This window comes from Heterodontus francisci, chromosome 22 (assembly GCF_036365525.1).
Source record: "Heterodontus francisci isolate sHetFra1 chromosome 22, sHetFra1.hap1, whole genome shotgun sequence".
NCBI lineage: Eukaryota > Metazoa > Chordata > Chondrichthyes > Heterodontiformes > Heterodontidae > Heterodontus > Heterodontus francisci.
Genome location: NC_090392.1, coordinates 60512964 through 60531875, shown reverse-complemented (window position 1 = coordinate 60531875; position 18912 = coordinate 60512964). Strand labels below are relative to the sequence as shown.

The window sequence follows — 18912 nt, the reverse complement described above, 5'->3', positions numbered from 1 at the left end:
TTCAATTCCTCTCGTAATAAAGGATAGCATTCCATTAGACTTGCTGTACCTGCATACTAACTTTTTCTGACTCATGTACTAGAACACCTAGATCCTTCTGCACCTTGGAATTCTGCAGTCGTTCTCCATTTAAGTAATACTCTGCTTTTTTATTCTTCTTGCCAAAGTGAACAACTTCACATTTTCCCACATTACACTCCATCTGCCAGATTGTTGCCCATTCACTCAACCTCTGTATATTGGTCTGCAATCTCCTTATGTCCTCTTCATAACATAGTTTCCTACCTATCTTTGTGTCATCTGCAAATTTAGCGATCATGCCATCACTCCCCTCATCTAAGTCATTGATATAAATTGTAAAAAGTTAAGGCCCCTGCACAGATCCCTGCAGGATTCCACCCGTCACATCCTGCCAATCAGAAAAGGATTCATTTATGCATACTCCCTGTTTTCTGCCAGCCAACCAATCTTCTATCCATACTAATATGTTACCCTTACACCGTGAGCTCCTACTTTGCGCAATAACCTTTTATGTGGCACATTGTCAATTCCTCTGGAAATACAGTACGTCAACGAGCTCCCTTTTATCCACAGTGCATGTTACTTCTTCAAAGAACTCCAATAAATTGGTTAAACATGATTTCTCTTTCACAAAACCATGGTGACTATTCCTGATTACCTTGAGTTTTTCTAAGTGCCCAGCTTAGCCTCCTTAATGATCGATTCTAACACCTTCCCCACAACTGATGTCAAACTAACTGGCCGATAGTTACTTGTTTTCTGTCTCGCCCCTTCTTGAATAGAAGGGTTATATTTGCTACTTTCCAGTCTGATGGAACCTTTCGAGAATCTAGCAAATTTTGAAAACTTAACGCCAACACATCTACTACCTCATTAGTCACCTCTTTTAAGACCCTCGGATGAAGACCATCAGGACCCAGGAACTTGCCAGCCCGCAGCTCCATCAGTTTTCTCAGTACCACTTTGCTGGTGGTTGTAATTTCACCTAGTTCCTCTCTTCCTTCCACCTCCTCATTTACAGCCATTACTGGAATGTTTTTTTTGTATCCTCCATAGTGAAGACACAAGCAAAATATTTGTTCATTTCATCTGCCATTTCCTTATTATCTACTGTTAGCTCCCCATTCTCGCTCTCTAGAGGACCAGCGCTCACTTTATTTACTCTTTTCCTTTTTAAATACCTGTATTGCTGTCCGTTTTTACATTTCTAGCTAGCTTCCTGTCATACTCTAATTTCTTTCTCCTGATTAACCTTTTAGACAATCTCTGCCGTTCTTTATATTCTGACCAATCGTCTGGCCTGCCACTCATCTTTGCGCAGTTTGATGCATTACTTAACTTCTTTAGTTAACCACGGATGATAGGTCCTCCCCTTAGAATTTTTCTTTCTAGTAGGAATATATTTATTTTGAGTATTCTGAAATATCACCTTAATGTCTGCCACTGCATGTCTATTGATCTATCACCTAGCCTAGTAACCTAGTTCACTTCAGCGAGCTCAGCTTTCATGCCGACATAGTTGCCCTTATTTAAGTTTAAAATACTAGTCTGAGACCCACTCTTTCTTCCAAACTGAATGTAAAATTCAATCATATAGTGGTCACTGCCACCTAGAGGTGCCTTTACTTTGAGGTAATTAATTAATGCTGTCACATTACACAATACCAAGTCTAATAGAACCTGCTCTCTGGTCGCTTCTTGGCCTTTTGGCTAAGATCAAGTGTAGTATCTGTTCTTATCAGTACTTACTCGGCAGAGGAGAAACCATGATCAATGGCTTTTGATCCTGGGTAGGCTTTGAGTAAAATGGCTATAACCAATCTTCGAGCTTCAGGCCAGGGAGTGCATAACATCGTTCGGGTGGTGGTGAAGGACAAGGAAGGAGATGCACCGGTTGATCGCACCTTCTTCATCAAGAAAATTCTCATCGATTGCTGTGGATTACAAGCCATGGACATCTTCTGCCTGCAGGACTTCCCCAGCAGTGGATATTTCGATGTGACGTTCAAGAATGTGGCGGGGTGCATGAAGTTCCTGAAGGAGAAAGGGAGCCTGGCACCGCTGTCCATCCTCACAGTGGAGCCGCTCTTCACGCTTCCGTCACTGCGTGACTGGTTGGTGACAATCCACCTCTACAACCCTCACTTTCCTGTGGTGGATGTACTTCCCTTTCTCGCCAGGTATGTCGAGGTGGCCGGCAGCAGCACTGATGTCAAGGACCCTTTTGGGATTTGGACCAGCAAGCGGCAGGTCAAGATGACTTTGAAAGTTGATGCCAATGGAGCCATCATCCACCCTCCCTCAAGCTTTGCTATCGGGAGAAGTTGAGGCTTATTGGTCAATGCTGGGCAGCCCAGAGTTTGTCACACCTATGGCAAATCTGGTCACGTGGCAGCTAACTGCAGCACGGTTGTCTGCAAGAAGGAACGCCATCAGACTAAGGACTGTAAGCAGAGTAAGTGTTGCAACTTGTGCGGTGCGGCAGGCCACCTCAACAAAACCTGCCCCAAACGCTGCCTCAGTTATGCTCAGACGGCAAGGTCCAAGGAAAGGCCGGATGAAGGAGTCCGGTGCTGGAAAGGAGACAAGCAACCTTCTCCGCAGCGAGGAAAGCCTACCTGAGAAGGAGAAGAAAGGGGAGGCAGCTGAAACCAGCGGCCCAGCACCTACCCTGCGCCCGGAAACTCCTCCTCCACAGACAGAATCAATGGAGGAGGAGGCAGCAGATGGACAAACAGGTCAGTGGCAAGTGGTACAAAGGAAAACCACAAAGAAAAGACCTCCAAAAGTGGAACAGGCCACCACCCAAACCAGTGGCAAGAGGAGGCTACCGTCTGAGACAGACTACAGCAGCTCCTCGTCACTGGACGAGGAAGTGTTGGAAAAGATGGCACCTTCAAATGAGGCGGCAGAACTCAAAGGAGCTGGAAGATAAAGCCCCCCAGCCCTGGAAGCTGTGATGGGCCTGGCGTGCCCCAACTCCAAAACGCCACACCTAGCGACATGGCCAGTGCATCCCAGCTCCAGGACAACGAGAGCAAAGACACATCTGGTGCACCTCAGCTCCGGGAAGCCGGGAGCAGTGACGTTTTCGAGGAGGAACAGAGGGGAACAGCAGAGGACAGCCCAATCCTTGCTGCCTACAAGACCCCCCCACGGATGTTAGCCCAGCGGAACAAACCCTGCATGAAAAACCAGGAGGGGTTTCTGAGCCCAACGAATGTGAAACAGCTTGCATGCAGGAACATCCCGAAGGACTGGGACTAGCAAGGACAAATGGTATGGGAAGCAACAACTAACTTTTTAAAAATGGGTGTAAGAATTGCTTCAATTAATGTGCGTAGCATTAAATCCACTACACGATGTGTTTCAACCTTGGATTACCTCGCCAAGGTCAAAGCCAACCTACTGTTTCTGTAGGAGTATGGAATACCACACCTCAGCACCTACAGGCAATTGTTGCGATGGTGGTCCCACGGGCCATTGATCTGGTCAGGGGGTAATGATTGCCGTTCCTCCAGCCTGGGTATTCTGCTGCGGGGAGGTAACTTACCATCTCCGAAGTTAAGGAGATGGTGGGCGGTCGCCTCCTCGTAGCAGATGTAATGTACAACAATGCTCCGCTCCGGTTGATCAATGTGTACGCCCCGGTTCAATGCAGCGAGCAGCTTACCGTCTTCCAGCAGTTCCCACTGCTGCTGGCGACGTCCAGGCCAGTCATCCTAGGTGGTGACTTCAACTGCATCACCGATGCAGCTGGACGATCCGGCAGAGACAACAGCAAACTGGATGCTATGTCCAGATTCCTAATAGAAACAGTAAAAGATGCCAAATTGCACGACGTCTTCAGCAAACCTGCAGACGGAGCGCAGCGGAGATACACATGGTCAAGATCGGACGGGACTGCCCGTTCCAGGATTGACTTCCTGTTTGTGTCCTGTGCTGTCACGGTCGGATCCACCGACGTCAAGCCGGTGTTCTTCTCTGACCACTGTCTATTACTGGCCGACTGTCACTTACAGGACAACCAGTGGGTTGGCAGGGGGACATGGAAGCTCAGTGCTACACTGCTAACCCCAGAGAACGTTAAGGAACTCAAAAGGGATTACAAAAGTTGGAGGACCGTGAAACCCCTCTTTGAGTCTCCAGTTCACTGGTGGGAAGCGATCAAGGAGAACTTCAAGAGGTTCTTTATCCTCAAAGGTGTCCAGAGGGCGAGAGAGAGACAGAGGGAAATGTCCCGACTCCAGAAAAGTATGCGAAATCTGCTCCGGCTGCAGTCGATGGGGGTCAAGGAGGAGCTCCAAGAGGTGAAGAGCCAGCAGGCCTCGCTCTTTGCCACGGAGACCTCCAAGATCATCTTCCGGTCCACAGTCCGCTCCATTGAGCAGGATGAGTCGTGCTCGTGTTACTTCTTCCAAAAGGTACACAGAGAGAGCTCTGTTATCAGCAGCCTGAAGGAAGAAGATGGCTCGGTAACGTCTTTGCAGTCCGATATACTAAGGATCAGCAAATCCTTTTATGCTGGGCTGTATGACGCGAAGCCCACAGACAGCAGAGCCTCCCAGTCCTTCCTGTCATCTATCACAGGTCTTAGATGACAACATGAGGGAGAGACGGGACAAGCCGCTAACTCTGGACGAGCTGACAAAGGCCTTCGAGTCGAGTAAAACTCCCGGAAGCGATTGCTTACCGGTTGAGTTATATTCGCCCCTGTGGGACTGGGTCGGCCCGGACCTGCTGGAAGTATACGAGAGTATGCTCCTGGCCGGCAGCATGTCAGAATCCATGAGAAAAGGCATCATCACCCTCATTTACAAGCAGAAGGGGGAGAGGGCAGAAATCAGAAATTGGCGGCCCATCTCACTGCTTAATGTTGACTACAAGATTCTGTCCAAAGTCATAGCCAGTCGAGTCAAGTCTGCTCTGGAGTTGGTGATCCACCCCAATCAGACCTGTACTGTACCGGGCAGGAAGATCTCTGATAGTCTCACGCTACTCAGGGATACGATCGCCTATGTACGGGACAGGAGGGTGGACACCTGCCTCATCAGCCGAGACCAGGAGAAGGCTTTTGACAGGATATCGCACACCTACATGATGGACATGCTTTCCAAAATGGGGTTTGGGGAGGGAATCTGCAATTGGATCAAACTGCTCTACACAAACATCAGTAGCGCAGTCTCAATCAATGGGTGGGAATCGGGAAGTTTCCCGATCCAATCTGGAGTCAGACAGTGCTGTCCTCTCTCCCCTGTCTTGTTTGTTTGCTGTATAGAACCCTTTGCTGAGTCTATTAGGAAGGATGCGAGCATAAGAGGGGTGACAATCCCAGGCAGTGGAGGCACTCAGGTAAAAACCTCCCTGTACATGGATGACGTCGCTGTCTTCTGCTTGGATCCGCTGTCTGTGCGCAGACTCATGAACATCTGCAACCAGTTCGAACTGGCCTCGGGAGCCAAAGTTAACCACGGCAAGAGCGAGGCCATGTTCTTTGGGAACTGGGCTGACCGATCCTTTGTCCCCTTCACTGTCAGGTCAGGCTACCTGAAGGTGCTGGGGATATGGTTCGGAAGGGCCGGGGCGTGCACCAAAACCTGGGATGAACGAGTAACCAAGGTACGACACAAGCTGAGCATGTGGGAGCAGCGATCTCTCTCCATTGTGGGTAAGAACCTGGTCATCAGGTGCGAGGCGCTCACATTGTTGCTGTAAGTGGCAAATGTCTGGCCCATACCCCACTCCTGCGCTGTGGCGGTCATCCGAGCCATTGTCCGCTTCATCTGGGGATCCAAAATGGACTGGGTCCAGAAGGACACGATGTTCAAACCTCTGGATAAGGGCGGGAAAAATATACCCAACATCACCCTCATCCTGATGACTACCTTCGTGTGCGACTGCATCAAGCTGTGTGTAGACCTCCAGTACGCAAACTCCAAGAGTCACTACGTGCTGAGGTTCTGTCTGTCCCCAGTGTTGCGAAGGATGGGCCTGGTCACATTGCCGTGGAATGCTCCATCCAGTTGGACTGTGCGGTACCACCTATCCTTCGTGGAGCAGTTTCTGCGGAAAAACAGCTTTGACCACCGATCCATCAGGCAGTGGTCTGCACGGAATGTCCTCAAGGCCTACGTGAAAAGGAGATAGTAGATCCTGTCGGATGGTTCCCCGAGCAGACCGCCAAAGTCATTTGGCGGAATGCCTCATCACCAGAACTTTCAAACAAGCACCAAGCTGTAGCTTGGCTGGTGGTGAGAAGTGCCCTCCCCATCAGATCCTTCCTGTATGCCCGAAGTCTCACCCCCTCTGCACAATGCCCTCGCGGTGGCTGTGGTGGGGAAGAGACAGTTGCCCACCTCCTTCTGGAATGTGCCTTTGCAAAGCAAGTGTGGAAAGAGATGCAATGGTTTTTGTCGAGGTTCATCCCAAGTAGCTCTGTAACACAGGAGTCTGTGCTCTATGGGCTGTTCCCAGGGACGTACACCGAGATAAACATCAACTGCTGCTGGAGGACTATCAATTCGGTGAAAGACGCCCTTTGGTATGCCCGAAACTTGCTGGTCTTCCAGCGCAAAGAGTTGTCCATGACTGAATGTTGCAGACTGGCACATTCCAAGGTCCAGGACTACGTGCTGAGAGACGCACTGAAGCTTGGGGCAGCCGCAGCAAAGGCTCAATGGGGAAAGACCACTGTGTAAGGTCCCCCCACCAAGCTGAACTGAGATCCATGGAAAACCCCTCGAACTGTATAAGGAAAATTTTCATTTGCTGTAAAATGTATATGGCATGAGAAATGAAATGGAAGGGTTGTGAGGCAACTCACTGCTGCATTGAAGGAAACTGACCTCCTTTGAACTGTTTGTAATTTTTCCCCTGGTGCTGTTTAGAACTGTTTTGTCATGTATTTTTTTTACAGATTTTTATGAATAAAGTATATTTTGGAAGTGAATAAAAAAAAAAAGGTTCCAGAACATCCTGCTCTTAGAAACGATCTTGAAAGCATTCTATGAACTTTTCATCCAGGCTACTATTGCCAATCTGATTTTTGCAGTATATCTTGATAGTGATCACTGTTATTTTTGTGCAATTGTATTTTAGACTTTTGTACTCACCAAGATGAAGGATGGCAGTGCTAGGAAATGGAACCACTTCCATTTTGGGTGCCTGGTATCAGTTTGAAATGTTCACATGTCAGGTATGGTGCAGTTGAAATTCAAAGTAAAGCACCCTCTATTTTCCAACCTGAGAACTGCATTCTGTGAAATTTCCATTTTCCACAATAGCCACTCCTGTATGAATGAGAGTGACCATTTATTGCTTTTTAAAAAAAAAATTGGTGATGAACCATTTTATATCCAGGCCACATTCATTTAAATAAAAGCAAAATACTGCGGATTCTGGAAATCTGAAATAAAAACAAGAAATGCTGGAAATACTCAGCAGGTCTGGCAGCATCTGTGGAAAGAGAAGCAGAGTTAACGTTTAGGGTCAGTGACCCTTCTTCGGAACTGTTCATTTAATGAATAGTTCATTTAAACTATTCAAAAACGGGAAATTCCAGTCGATTCTACCTTAACACCATGCTGCTGTTCCTAATTATATTGTTACGAACGACCGCTCCAGGCAAAGCTCCCAATCAAAATATACAATTCTGATTGAGGTGGGAGAAACGCACTGATAATTCCATCCTGTCACTCCACAGATCACCTTGCATATCATTTAAAACTTTCCAAATTAAAGGAAGACCCAGCCAAATTGTACCATCTATCAACCCCCAAATGAGGCTATCCAAACCAGATGTCTTTAAATCAATAAATTAACTCTTTAATTAGAAGAACTAAATTCTTAAACACTATGAAGATATAAACAACATTTAAAATAGAAAAAATTAGAGTCCTTGCAAATTTACAGACCAATGTTGTTTGCAGTCCTCACAGAATGTTGCTTGAAGTCCTCACAGTCGTCCGATGCAGGAATCAAAGGTTCTTCCACAGTAGAACAGTCCTTAGTCTAACTTCAGCAGTAGGTGATGCTTTCCTTCTCCAGCGAATTTCAACAATTAACGACTTGCAAACACTTTCAATTGAATCAATCTGACTTTAGAGTTTTTGAGGGATAAAAGATTGTCACAGTCTAACTTCCCTTCCTTCAGTTCAAATTACCAGAGATCTCTATTTTGGCTTGACTTTTTTTTAGTATTTTGAGAGATGATCATAAACAGACTAAAATCCATTTCCTTCAGTTTAAATGGTTGAGAGCTCTTTTTCCGGGTGCTGTCACCACAGCTGTCTGTGTGTGCGTCCTCTGTGTCTGTGTTCTGTTGGAACAAACTGTCTTCAACTAAAAAGCCAGTTCAAAATTGAATTGTAACAAATGTATCGCTTAATACTCACTCCCAGTGGCTGTATCTCTGGTAATGAGAATGCACCCTTTGAATCGCAGTCTCCAAATGCCTGTTTCTAAGGCAACGAAAATGCACCTTCCTATAACTCCTGAGGCTTGCTGGTTCTTAAAGCAATACTGATCCTTGGCAAGCCTTAAAGGCAAACCGCATATTCCCGGAAAAAAAACTACAGGACCATGACAATATGTATGAAGTTTTTGTCTTGGAAGATAGTTTTATATGTTGCAAGGAAACACAATGGACCAGAATTAGCTGAAGCAGGGTATCTCATAGCAAGTACCCTTAATTGGATGTTTTTACTCAATCTTTAGTTTGAATTTTTTTTGCACCACCAATTGATGGAAATTCTAATTGATAATGGTGCAGTGAAGTTAGCGGGACATTTGGGATGTCCTGAATGTCAGGGCTAATGGTCTATCTCTTTAAAAATGACATTTAAGGATAGAGAAACAGAGCAAATAATGAAAAGGAAATAAGGTGAATTCGAGTAAAATTAGATGCAGAAGATTGAGAGAGAAAAAAGAACCAAAAAGGAAAAGTAAGAAAAAAATGTATAAAAGTTTGAAGAACAGTTTACTGCGTCTGGGAGTGATATTGTTCCCTTTCTGTTCCTCCAAGATTGAGTAGCATGTCATGGCCATCACTTATATCATTAACAAAGCCCTTATGACATGAATTACCAGCCCTAATTGGCTGCAGCGAGATTCATTCCTATTAACATTGTAAGTTGAGCAATTTCATGGCTTGAAATGGGGAGACTCACAGAGAGATGGTATTATTTTTGGTTTTGGTGAGGCTAGCAGCAGAGCAGTGTAGCTCGTTCACCAATTTGTGCTGAATTGAAACTAATGGTGTATCTCTCCTCTTCACAACAAATTGCTGCTTTTTTTACACACTAATAATGGTCATCTACCTGAAAAGGTGGTGGAAGTTGAATCCATAAATAATTTTAAAGGAAGTTGGACAGGTACTTGAGGATGAGGCATTTACAGAGTTGCGGACAAAAAGTGGGGATCTGGAATTAAGCATGACTGCTCTTTCAAAGAGCCAGCACAGGCATGATGGGCTGAATGGCCTCCTTCTGTGCTGCAAGTCTCTATGATTCTATGATTACTTTTCCAGCATTTCTGGACCATTGATTCTGCAGCTGTGGGTGAATTGGAAGCTATAGCTGCACCTGATATGATCACTCACATAAAGCCTGCTTTATTATTCTAGGCTCACTAGAATTCCAACCCTTCACATACTGATTAAAATGAAAAAATCCAAACAGTTCAGACAGAACAACTTAAATTAGTAGATTGCTTTCTTCAAAACAGATGAAGCAATTCCTTATTCTTACAATATCTACCTAAAGAGCGAGGACACTGTGAATTGGAGTCTGTAGGGAAGCTGGATGGAATTGGAGAGCCAAGTTGCTTCAGGGGCATAAATGACAATAAGATGATCAGAAAGTGGACATATGATCATTTATAATGGGAAAAAACACCAGAGTATGTTCAGTTACCCTTGTTGACTGGAAGACGGCGTTTACATTTGCCCACAGTACCCAAAAGGTTTGCACAGAATGTTGCAACAAGCCTCAAAGAGGGAACAAATATTAATGCATTCTATCCACTTTTAGAACATCCACATCAAATTCAGGAAGGCATTGGTGGAGTGGGAGGGCGGAGGGTGAGTGAAGACCTTGGACCACAGTGCAGAAGGCATTTTAAGTTCACATGTTCGATGCTTGTATTAATATTTCAGGGCAAGAATTTGTCTGCAGTGGCCACCTTTGGACTGACTTCAGCTCATTTGCAACTAAGGTTCAGGTCTGAATCAGCAACAACGACTAATTATATTTATATAGTACCTTTAATGTAATAAAAATGTCCCAAGGTGCTTTACAGGCGCATTATAAAACAAGGTATGACACCAGGCCACAAAAGGAGATATTAGGTCAGATGACCAAAATCTTGGTCAAAGAGGTAGGTTTTAATGAGCCTCTCAAAAGAGGAAAGTGAGGTGCAGAGGTGTAGGAAGAGTATTCCAGAGGATGGGGTTTAGGCAACTGAAGGTGCAGCCAAAAGTGGTGGAGCAATTAATATCGAGGATGCACAAGAGGCCAGAATTAGAGAAGATTAGATTAGATTAGATTAGAGCTACAGCACTGAAACAGGCCCTTCGGCCCACCGAGTCTGTGCCGAACATCAACCACCCATTTATGCTAATCCTACACTAATCCCATATTCCTACCAAACATCCCCACCTGTCCCTATATTTCCCTACCACCTACCTATACTAGTGACAATTTATAATGGCCAATTTACCTATCAACCTGCAAGTCTTTTGGCTTGTGGGAGGAAACCGGAGCACCCGGAGAAAACCCACGCAGACACAGGGAGAACTTGCAAACTCCACACAGGCAGTACCCGGAATCGAACCCGGGTCCCTAGAGCTGTGAGGCTGCGGTGCTAACCACTGCGCCACTGTGCAGATATCTTGGATGGTTGAGGGGCTGGAGGAGATTACAGAGATAGAGAAGGATGAGGCCATGGAGGGATTTGAAAACAAGGATACGAATTTTAAAATCAAGATGTTGCTTGACCAGGAGCCAATGTAGGTCAGCGAGCACAGGGTGATATGGGAACGGAACTTGGTGCAAGTTCAGACACGGGCAGCAGAGTTTTGGGTGACTTCAAGTTTATGATGAGTAGAATGTGGGAGACCAGCCCACAAGTCTCGCGGTAACAAAGGCATGAATGAAGGTTTCAACGTCATTATTATATTATCAGGACTGTCATTGAAAGACCCATCACTATATCTGGCTTAGACAGATTTCATGTAAAATATACTAACTATTATTTACCAATTGATTATTCAATAATCATCCAATGGTGACACAACTGGCAGTAGGTGTCTATCATGAGATTGACCACTAATAAATGGACCATAAGAAGAAGGAAAACCATGTTCCTAAACTTATTTCTATATTTATGAGAAGTATTACTTGATCTCCCGTGGTGTTGTGTATCGAGGTAGGTGTAGTTTTCAGGTGAATAGGGTAAGTAGCCAAGAGATAGTTAGACCAAGGGCATGCAGACATAATTCAGTTCCTATTTTAAAGTTATGCATTCTGACTTTTTCATATTTCAGTTATAAATTGATATGTAAACTTTGCTGTAAATACAGCTTCCCTCAATGCTGGCCCTGCAGTGCCTCCACTGGCAGGACATTGTAATTGTGACATGACAGATTTACCAGACATTCTATTACAAATGTAGATGTAAGAATTTATAAGGGTTAAAGCTGACAGGCAGTCAAGTGACACAAACAGTTAATATGTGAAAACTTAAGCTTTTTTTATGTAGAAAGCGTCCAAGAGACAGACAGATGTCGTCACTGCAAAACTGGTGTATGTATGCAGATACTAAGCAACTAACGAATCGTGTGACATGCAGATTGTGTGACCTGCAAGAATTTTCAGCATCTCAAATGCAAGTAGTTCCTCCTCCTCTAAACCTAAATCTGCGATATTTTTTGCCTGTACTTCATAATGGGTTCTTAGTAACTTCATTGGGTTAATGATTTCTGCATTTACAATTTTCCACTTTTGATTTATGCTGTCAGACCGTTACACATGCTCAAATCTAATCTTTTATTTCCGTCTGCTTTCTGAGCTGGGATAAGGCATAACCCAACTGAATTAGTGGCTATGCATATTTTGAATAATGAATGAGTGTAATAGTTTCCTCATACCCATGAGATCACTACTATTGTTGCATAATACAGTGAGAAACAGACACAAGGGAGCACAAATAAAGTTCATTTTGTAACACTCTGTATAACATAAGCATTTTGGCACTAATAATATAGCACTAAACCATACAAACCAAGAAGTCCCATTCTCAATTCCCAATTGGCAATGAGTCTATCATTACAGTTTTGTCCAGTACCAAAAAGCTGGATGGGAGAAATCAGCTGGGGTTCCTCTCTCCTGATCACTAACCATGAGTCTTGCTGGAAAGTGCATGTGTGTTTATCAAGTGGGACTTTGATTAGACTCATGCTCTTATTTTAAAGTAGATTGATTACCTGCTTTTCTCAATAGCTACCCATTGTATTAAATTTCACTCACATTTTGATTTGGCCAGCTTTACCTCTAATATGTGTTTTGATCCCTGGGGAGATCAACAAGCCAAAAGAACCAAATTTACCGAACAATGCAATAGGAAAACCAAACGGACAAGATTTCCCTTTTATAACTTCTACTTTAACAGTCAAACCAAAATTAATATATATTAAACATGAATTAACAGACAAATCACAGTCAATATATATATTACACATTAACTATCAAATACAACAAAGATATATCTCAGGGATTTACTAGGCAGTCCACTCACCATATATGGCACCAATTACAGCTACAGACTTCTTTTAAAGCTCTGAACTTCCTCAGGAAGATCTCCAGCTTCTTTCAAGATTTAGCCATCGATTCTCGTCCAACGGCAGTTCTGCTTTGACCCAAACTCTGCAGGTACAGTCTCCACCAAAAATTGCACTCGGCTCATGACAGTCTTGATGGCGTGGATCCACCAGTATTGCCTTAAGTAACCGAAACAGCTGTAGCCACTTGTATTTGCCTATGGCCAGCTCCTGGATTTAGCCTCTGCTCTCTTCAGCTTGCCTGCACACTGCAATCTCAGATCTGATCTTGAATGGCTCTGTGTCTGTTCTATGTTTCCAACCAGTTCTGTCTCCCCAGAACTCTGAAGTTTTTAATTCCACTTTTAGTAATGGACTGTCTCAACAAAAACAAGTGCTGCAACCAGAGTCATTGCACCTAACAGAGTATCCAACAAGTCATCTGTTCAGACAACAGCTTGCACATGCTCCTCCACTGGTCTCACAAACACTGAACTCCATCACATATGAATCATTTATGAATTAAAGTCGGTGCTGCTTAGAATCATAAAATTTTACAGCCTAAAAGGACACCATTTGGTCCTTCACAGCTGTGCCTGCTCTCTGAAAGAGTTTACTTTATCCCATTATCTTGCTAATTCCTTGTATCCTTTAAAATGATACATTTCCAAATATTTGTTCACTTCCTTTTTGAAAGCTGGTATGAATTCTGCTTCAACTATTATTTCTGGTGGCCTTCCTGTGTCCTAACAACCTTCTGTATTCAAATGAAGGTTTCCTAACTTGTTCCTTTACCAATGATGTTAAGTCATTTAGTTACAGTCTAGTAGAAATTATTTTTTCCTAGTCTGCCTCATAATTCTGAACACCTCTATTAGTTCTCCTCTTAACCTCCCTTGAGCGAATGAAAGAGCCCCAGTTTCTTTTGGCAGCTCTATTATATCACACTATAACCAAATTATGTTCAATTCATATTGCACATAAAGGTTAAATTTTATTTTTTAAATGGCATGGCAGTTTCTCGTTTCTCAACCCTTTTCTGTAAAAATCTATATATATATCAATAGAAATGTGTGTTTATATGTTATAATATTGAAAGCGGTAGGTGATTAACCTTCCTTTGGTATTGTGCCTGTTCATAACACTCTGATGGCCACATTATGTGAGCATTAAATATAGTGGAGCTCAATATTACCTCACCGCTGCACTCTACTGATCTATCCCCCATTGATCAACTAGAACAAGTAACGAAATGCAAGGATCATTAATTTAAAAATTGATGTATTTTTGTATTTGCATCAAGCATAGTCTTCTGGCTCAAATTGATAGGATAGAGATAAGGAAATAAAACATTAGGGTACCTACCCTTCCTTCAGTTTCGGGTCAGCAAAAATGGCCAGCATGATGGCGCCTCTCTGGGGCTGCCACAGAAATCTGCATGTTTCCCATGACCAGGCAGGAACTAGCGATGTGCTGTAATATTTTTTTTTAAAAAGCAGCTTTGGCTAGAAAATGAACCTTCCCTCACTGAGTGGATTTCATAGTCACAGTCAATCAGGAGCACATTTCAAAATCTGTCACCATAATTGTAATTTAGGGCATAAATCTTGGTTCATCCGATCCTTATGCCTGAATGGTAGATAATGACCTTAATTCTTTGTGGAATAGATGGTAATTACGCAGGGAACAATACATATAACTATACCAAAGTAACTTAACAAATCAGCTCAAATGATAAGATGTGGCCAAGTCTCCATCATTGGAGGTGATATTCAACTTGCTGCACAAGCCAGTATGCACCCCTTAAGGGCTACTGGTTAGGCTGTTCAAGAGCTCATACAACTGAAAGGAACTTGTATCGTGCAAGCGCTGCCACTTGTACCTGAATTTTGCATTAGGGGCTTAGAACTGACGTCGTTCTACAACTGACATGGTCCTACAACTGACGCAGAACCCCATCGGGGCCCCATAGCTAACATAGAAACCCATTGGGGCCCCACAACAGACACAGCACCACAATTTACATAACAAAGAAGCCATACTCTTGTTTCATGTGGGCAGGCTAGCAACTCGTCCATTTATAGGCCAAGCTGATGAGCATCAAGTGAGCCTTGGACATCGGTGGAGTTCCAGTGGTTCATCCTACCCCACCTTGCAGTTTTCAGCTTCTGGCCATCCATTTTTCAGGTGCAAAATGGGCAGCTGTAAAATGAATATCTCTCTCATCATGTCTTAAAGCGGAAATTTCCTTACATAATAGCTTCACTTACTGAACTTTTGTATTCTGAACATTGCAAAGATACTTTTAGTAAATGGATGGCATTTACCCAGTGTCTCTGTGGAGCTAATGTGACGACCTGTGTACAGCTGAATGCATGTTCAAATGATTGAAAGCTGCTTGTTATTTAACAAGATCCAAAGACATTCAGTTCCAGAAGATTGGGTGACTGTAGGCATAAAGCAAACTTGTTAATTTTGTCAGGAGGGTTTTGTACAAGAACAAGGTTTTTATACATAGATTAACAGACTGTGCTGTGCAAGATATTCACTAGGGTTGTATCCAATAGTTTTGTTTTTGCTTGTTTCCATTTGTTCTGGTAAGAACGTCATTAACCTTGGAACAATAAGAGGATTGACAAGGCTCCAGGGTCACACTTCTGCATTGTACATTTCCATAATGGGCCAATAGACAGTTGAAGACAAGGTAATGAATAAAGCTATATTTAGATACAATTTCGACAGTGTACTTCATACAATATGCACAGCACAATTGAGCCAAGGCAAACATGTTTCAGCTGTGATATGGGAAACAGTACTTTATTAAGTTTGAGAAACCACCTTCTAAGTAGCATAAAACTTGCCTTTTCCAACTGTGGGTAATTTTTATTTTTGTTTATTGTGATGCAGGTTGTCAGTGCTTGGAATGAATATTTGTATTTTGGCACCAATTTCAGCATTGAGTAGTTACATATTAGACATAGGTCAGGACATGCAAATGCACATCATCTGGCATTGTAACCCCAAACATAGACCGGGATCAGTGCGCTCTGTGACGTCTCCATTTCGTATCATGCCCATATCTGTAATGTTTTTGCATTGTACTGTCCATTGAGTAGTGAAAAGAGCAGTTGCCTAGAATCCAGGTTAAGAATGCCTAAACACATTTTTCCTGGCAAACCAGTAGAGTTTCAAGACAGTGCACTTCCCCAAAGACAGGAAAGAAAAGTCAAGATATAAAGTCCACAGATGGCACTACCATGGATCTCTGAGCAGCCAGTGCCAGATTCACCTTGACAAAAGCCTAGAGCAAGTTTGGGGTACATGACCTAACGGAACAGGGAGAAAAATGACTTCAAAATAGAAAATAAATATGTTGAGTTCATTCCTACACAAGTGTTAACTCAGAGAGCCTAACATTAAGTTTTGATTTTTTCAGTCATTTTTTGCATGGGATGGTACTAGCTGGTTAGATTCCAATGTTATTGATGGGTTCTACAGTAATTTCTACATTCAAACCTGTCCCACCCTCCTGAATGTGAAGGATAATGGATGAATTAGGAAACGTTGGAGAAAACAGATGTGAGGATGGTAATGAAAAACATATATAATGCATTACTCTCCAATCTTTGTCAGTGATCTTTCCTGTATAAATATTGCGCACTGGCGGATCTTTCAACTTTTACGTGGACATAAAATGACTTGAATAGAAAGAAAATCAGGCAGGGTGTATCAGAGTATTGCATAAAATATACAGCACGAGCAGACTATTTGGCACAACCAGTCCTTGCTGACATTTATGCTGCACTTGAGCCTCCTCCCATCCTTCCTCACCTAATTCTATTAGCATAACTCTATTACCTTCTCCGTAATGTGCTTCTCTAGCTTCCCCTTCAATGCATCTATACTATTCACCTCATGCATACAGGTTTGAATATTCGTGTCATGGATGTTCCGCCCCAAAAGGTTCAGCTTTGAATTGACTCACATTACCCATAGAATAATTCAGATGTGAAATTTTCCTAATTAAATTTAGAGAGAAATTTTAAACTAAGGTTTGCAAAGAACCAGTGGAATAGTTGTCCCTCTTCTCAGATTAATGGCTAACTGACATTTCAGTGTTCCATTTCTCTTGGCCAGAGAGCAACATAATGTAACACCATCATAATACGTCATTGGTGGTTTAGTATCCTCTGTACCTTTGATATATTCAGTCATCTGCATCTCTATTATATTCTTTGTATAAAATGCATAAAATGTTTATTTTCTAACTCAGCAACCTTTTCATAAAATGCATAAAGTGTTAAGCACAACAATTTCATAGACTCATGGAATGTTTAAGGCACAGAAAGAGGCCACTTGGCCCACATAGCTTTCAACATAGCTTTCAAAAAATATCAGTGTCATAAACTATGGCATTAACAGAGTGTCAGATTGTGCTGAAATGGTACCTTTTATTTTTTATCCAGCTGATCAAACTTTGCAGCTATGTGACATTAGGATGTGTATAAAATGCCATCGAGATGGATCAGAATCCCTTGTTAATCTTAAGGCAGAAAAAGGGCAGACAAATAGCAATGGAAAGACTGATGCATTGCTATTTGGCCAGGCTTCATCTCACTGTAGGTCACTGTGTTACTTGTACAAAGTTGTTGGCAGTTTTCATAGTTACTGACAAGTTTGCAAAACAGCCCCTCTGCTTTTCAAAAGAAATATTTCAATACATTATCGATTGCATAGTGATTGGCATTGAAAAATAATTGAGTACCACTGCTTATTCTAATCAGGAGCTAAGCCAAACTCTCTCAGTTGAAAAATCAACACACCACTTCAAAATCTGTGCTTCAAAATATATTTTCTATTTTTAATTTTCTCTCTTTGACTTTTGTATGCATGTTGTGCGAATAGAATGGAGTGATTACTTACTTTCCATCCCCAGTCAGTACCAGCATATGGTTAGTGAGTTAGATTGGTTGGAATGATAAAGTCTATGATTTCCCAACTTCTGCCCTAGGGGAGTACTTTTACCCGTCCTCCCCTGTGTGGTCCCTCTCCCTGATGGACAATCTGGGATCGAGAAAGCACCACATATAGACTCTGGCAGAGATAAACATTCTGTCATTCAGTGGCATGAGGATACACCACTGTACCACTTCCTGCACAATCCTTTCATTATAATATCCTCTATTGTCCTCAGTACCTTGCTGTATGGCAGCGAGGCCTGGACAACGTATGCCAGCCAAGAGCGACGTCTCAATTCATTCCATCTTCGCTGCCTTCGGAGAATACTTGGCATCAGGTGGCAGGACTATATCTCCAACACAGAAGTCCTTGAAGCGGCCAACACCCCCAGCTTATACACACTACTGAGTCAGCGGCGCTTGAGATGGCTTGGCCATGTGAGCCGCATGGAAGATGGCAGGATCCCCAAAGACACATTGTACAGCGAGCTCGCCACTGGTATCAGACCCACCGGCCGTCCATGTCTCCGCTATAAAGACGTCTGCAAACGCGACATGAAATCGTGTGACATTGATCACAAGTCGTGGGAGTCAGTTGCCAGCATTCGCCAGAGCTGGCGGGCAGCCATAAAGACAGGGCTAAATTGTGGCGAGTCGAAGAGACTTAGTAGTTGGCAGGAAAAAAGACAGAGGCGCAAGGGGAGAGCCAACTGTGCAACAGCCCCGTCAAACAAATTTCTCTGCAGCACCTGTGGAAGAGCCTGTCACTCCAGAATTGGCCTTTATAGCCACTCCAGGCGCTGCTTCACAAACCACTGACCACCTCCAGGCGCGTATCCATTGTCTCTCGAGATAAGGAGGCCCAAAAGAAATATCCTCTATTGCAAACTAAAAAGGAGAATCCCGTCCACAAAACACTTAAAATGGATTTGTAATAAAAACAAGAAATGCTGGAACCACTCAGCAGGTCTGGCAGCATCTGTGGAAAGAGAAGCAGAGTTAACATTTCGGGTCAGTGACCCTTCTTCGGAATGCTTCTTCCGCAGAAGGGTCACTGACCCGAAACGTGAACTCTGCTTCTCTTTCCACAGATGCTGCCAGACCTGCTGAGTGGTTCCA

General features: G+C 43.3%; 1 protein-coding gene and 1 pseudogene across 13 annotated transcripts in view; both read left to right on the top strand.

Moving 5' to 3' along the window:
- Positions 1-18912, top strand: part of gramd1ba (GRAM domain containing 1Ba) — a 590058-nt gene that overhangs the window by 401934 nt on the left and 169212 nt on the right. The gene's annotated exons all lie outside the window — the stretch shown is intronic.
- Positions 1712-1820, top strand: LOC137381675 (U2 spliceosomal RNA; annotated as a pseudogene).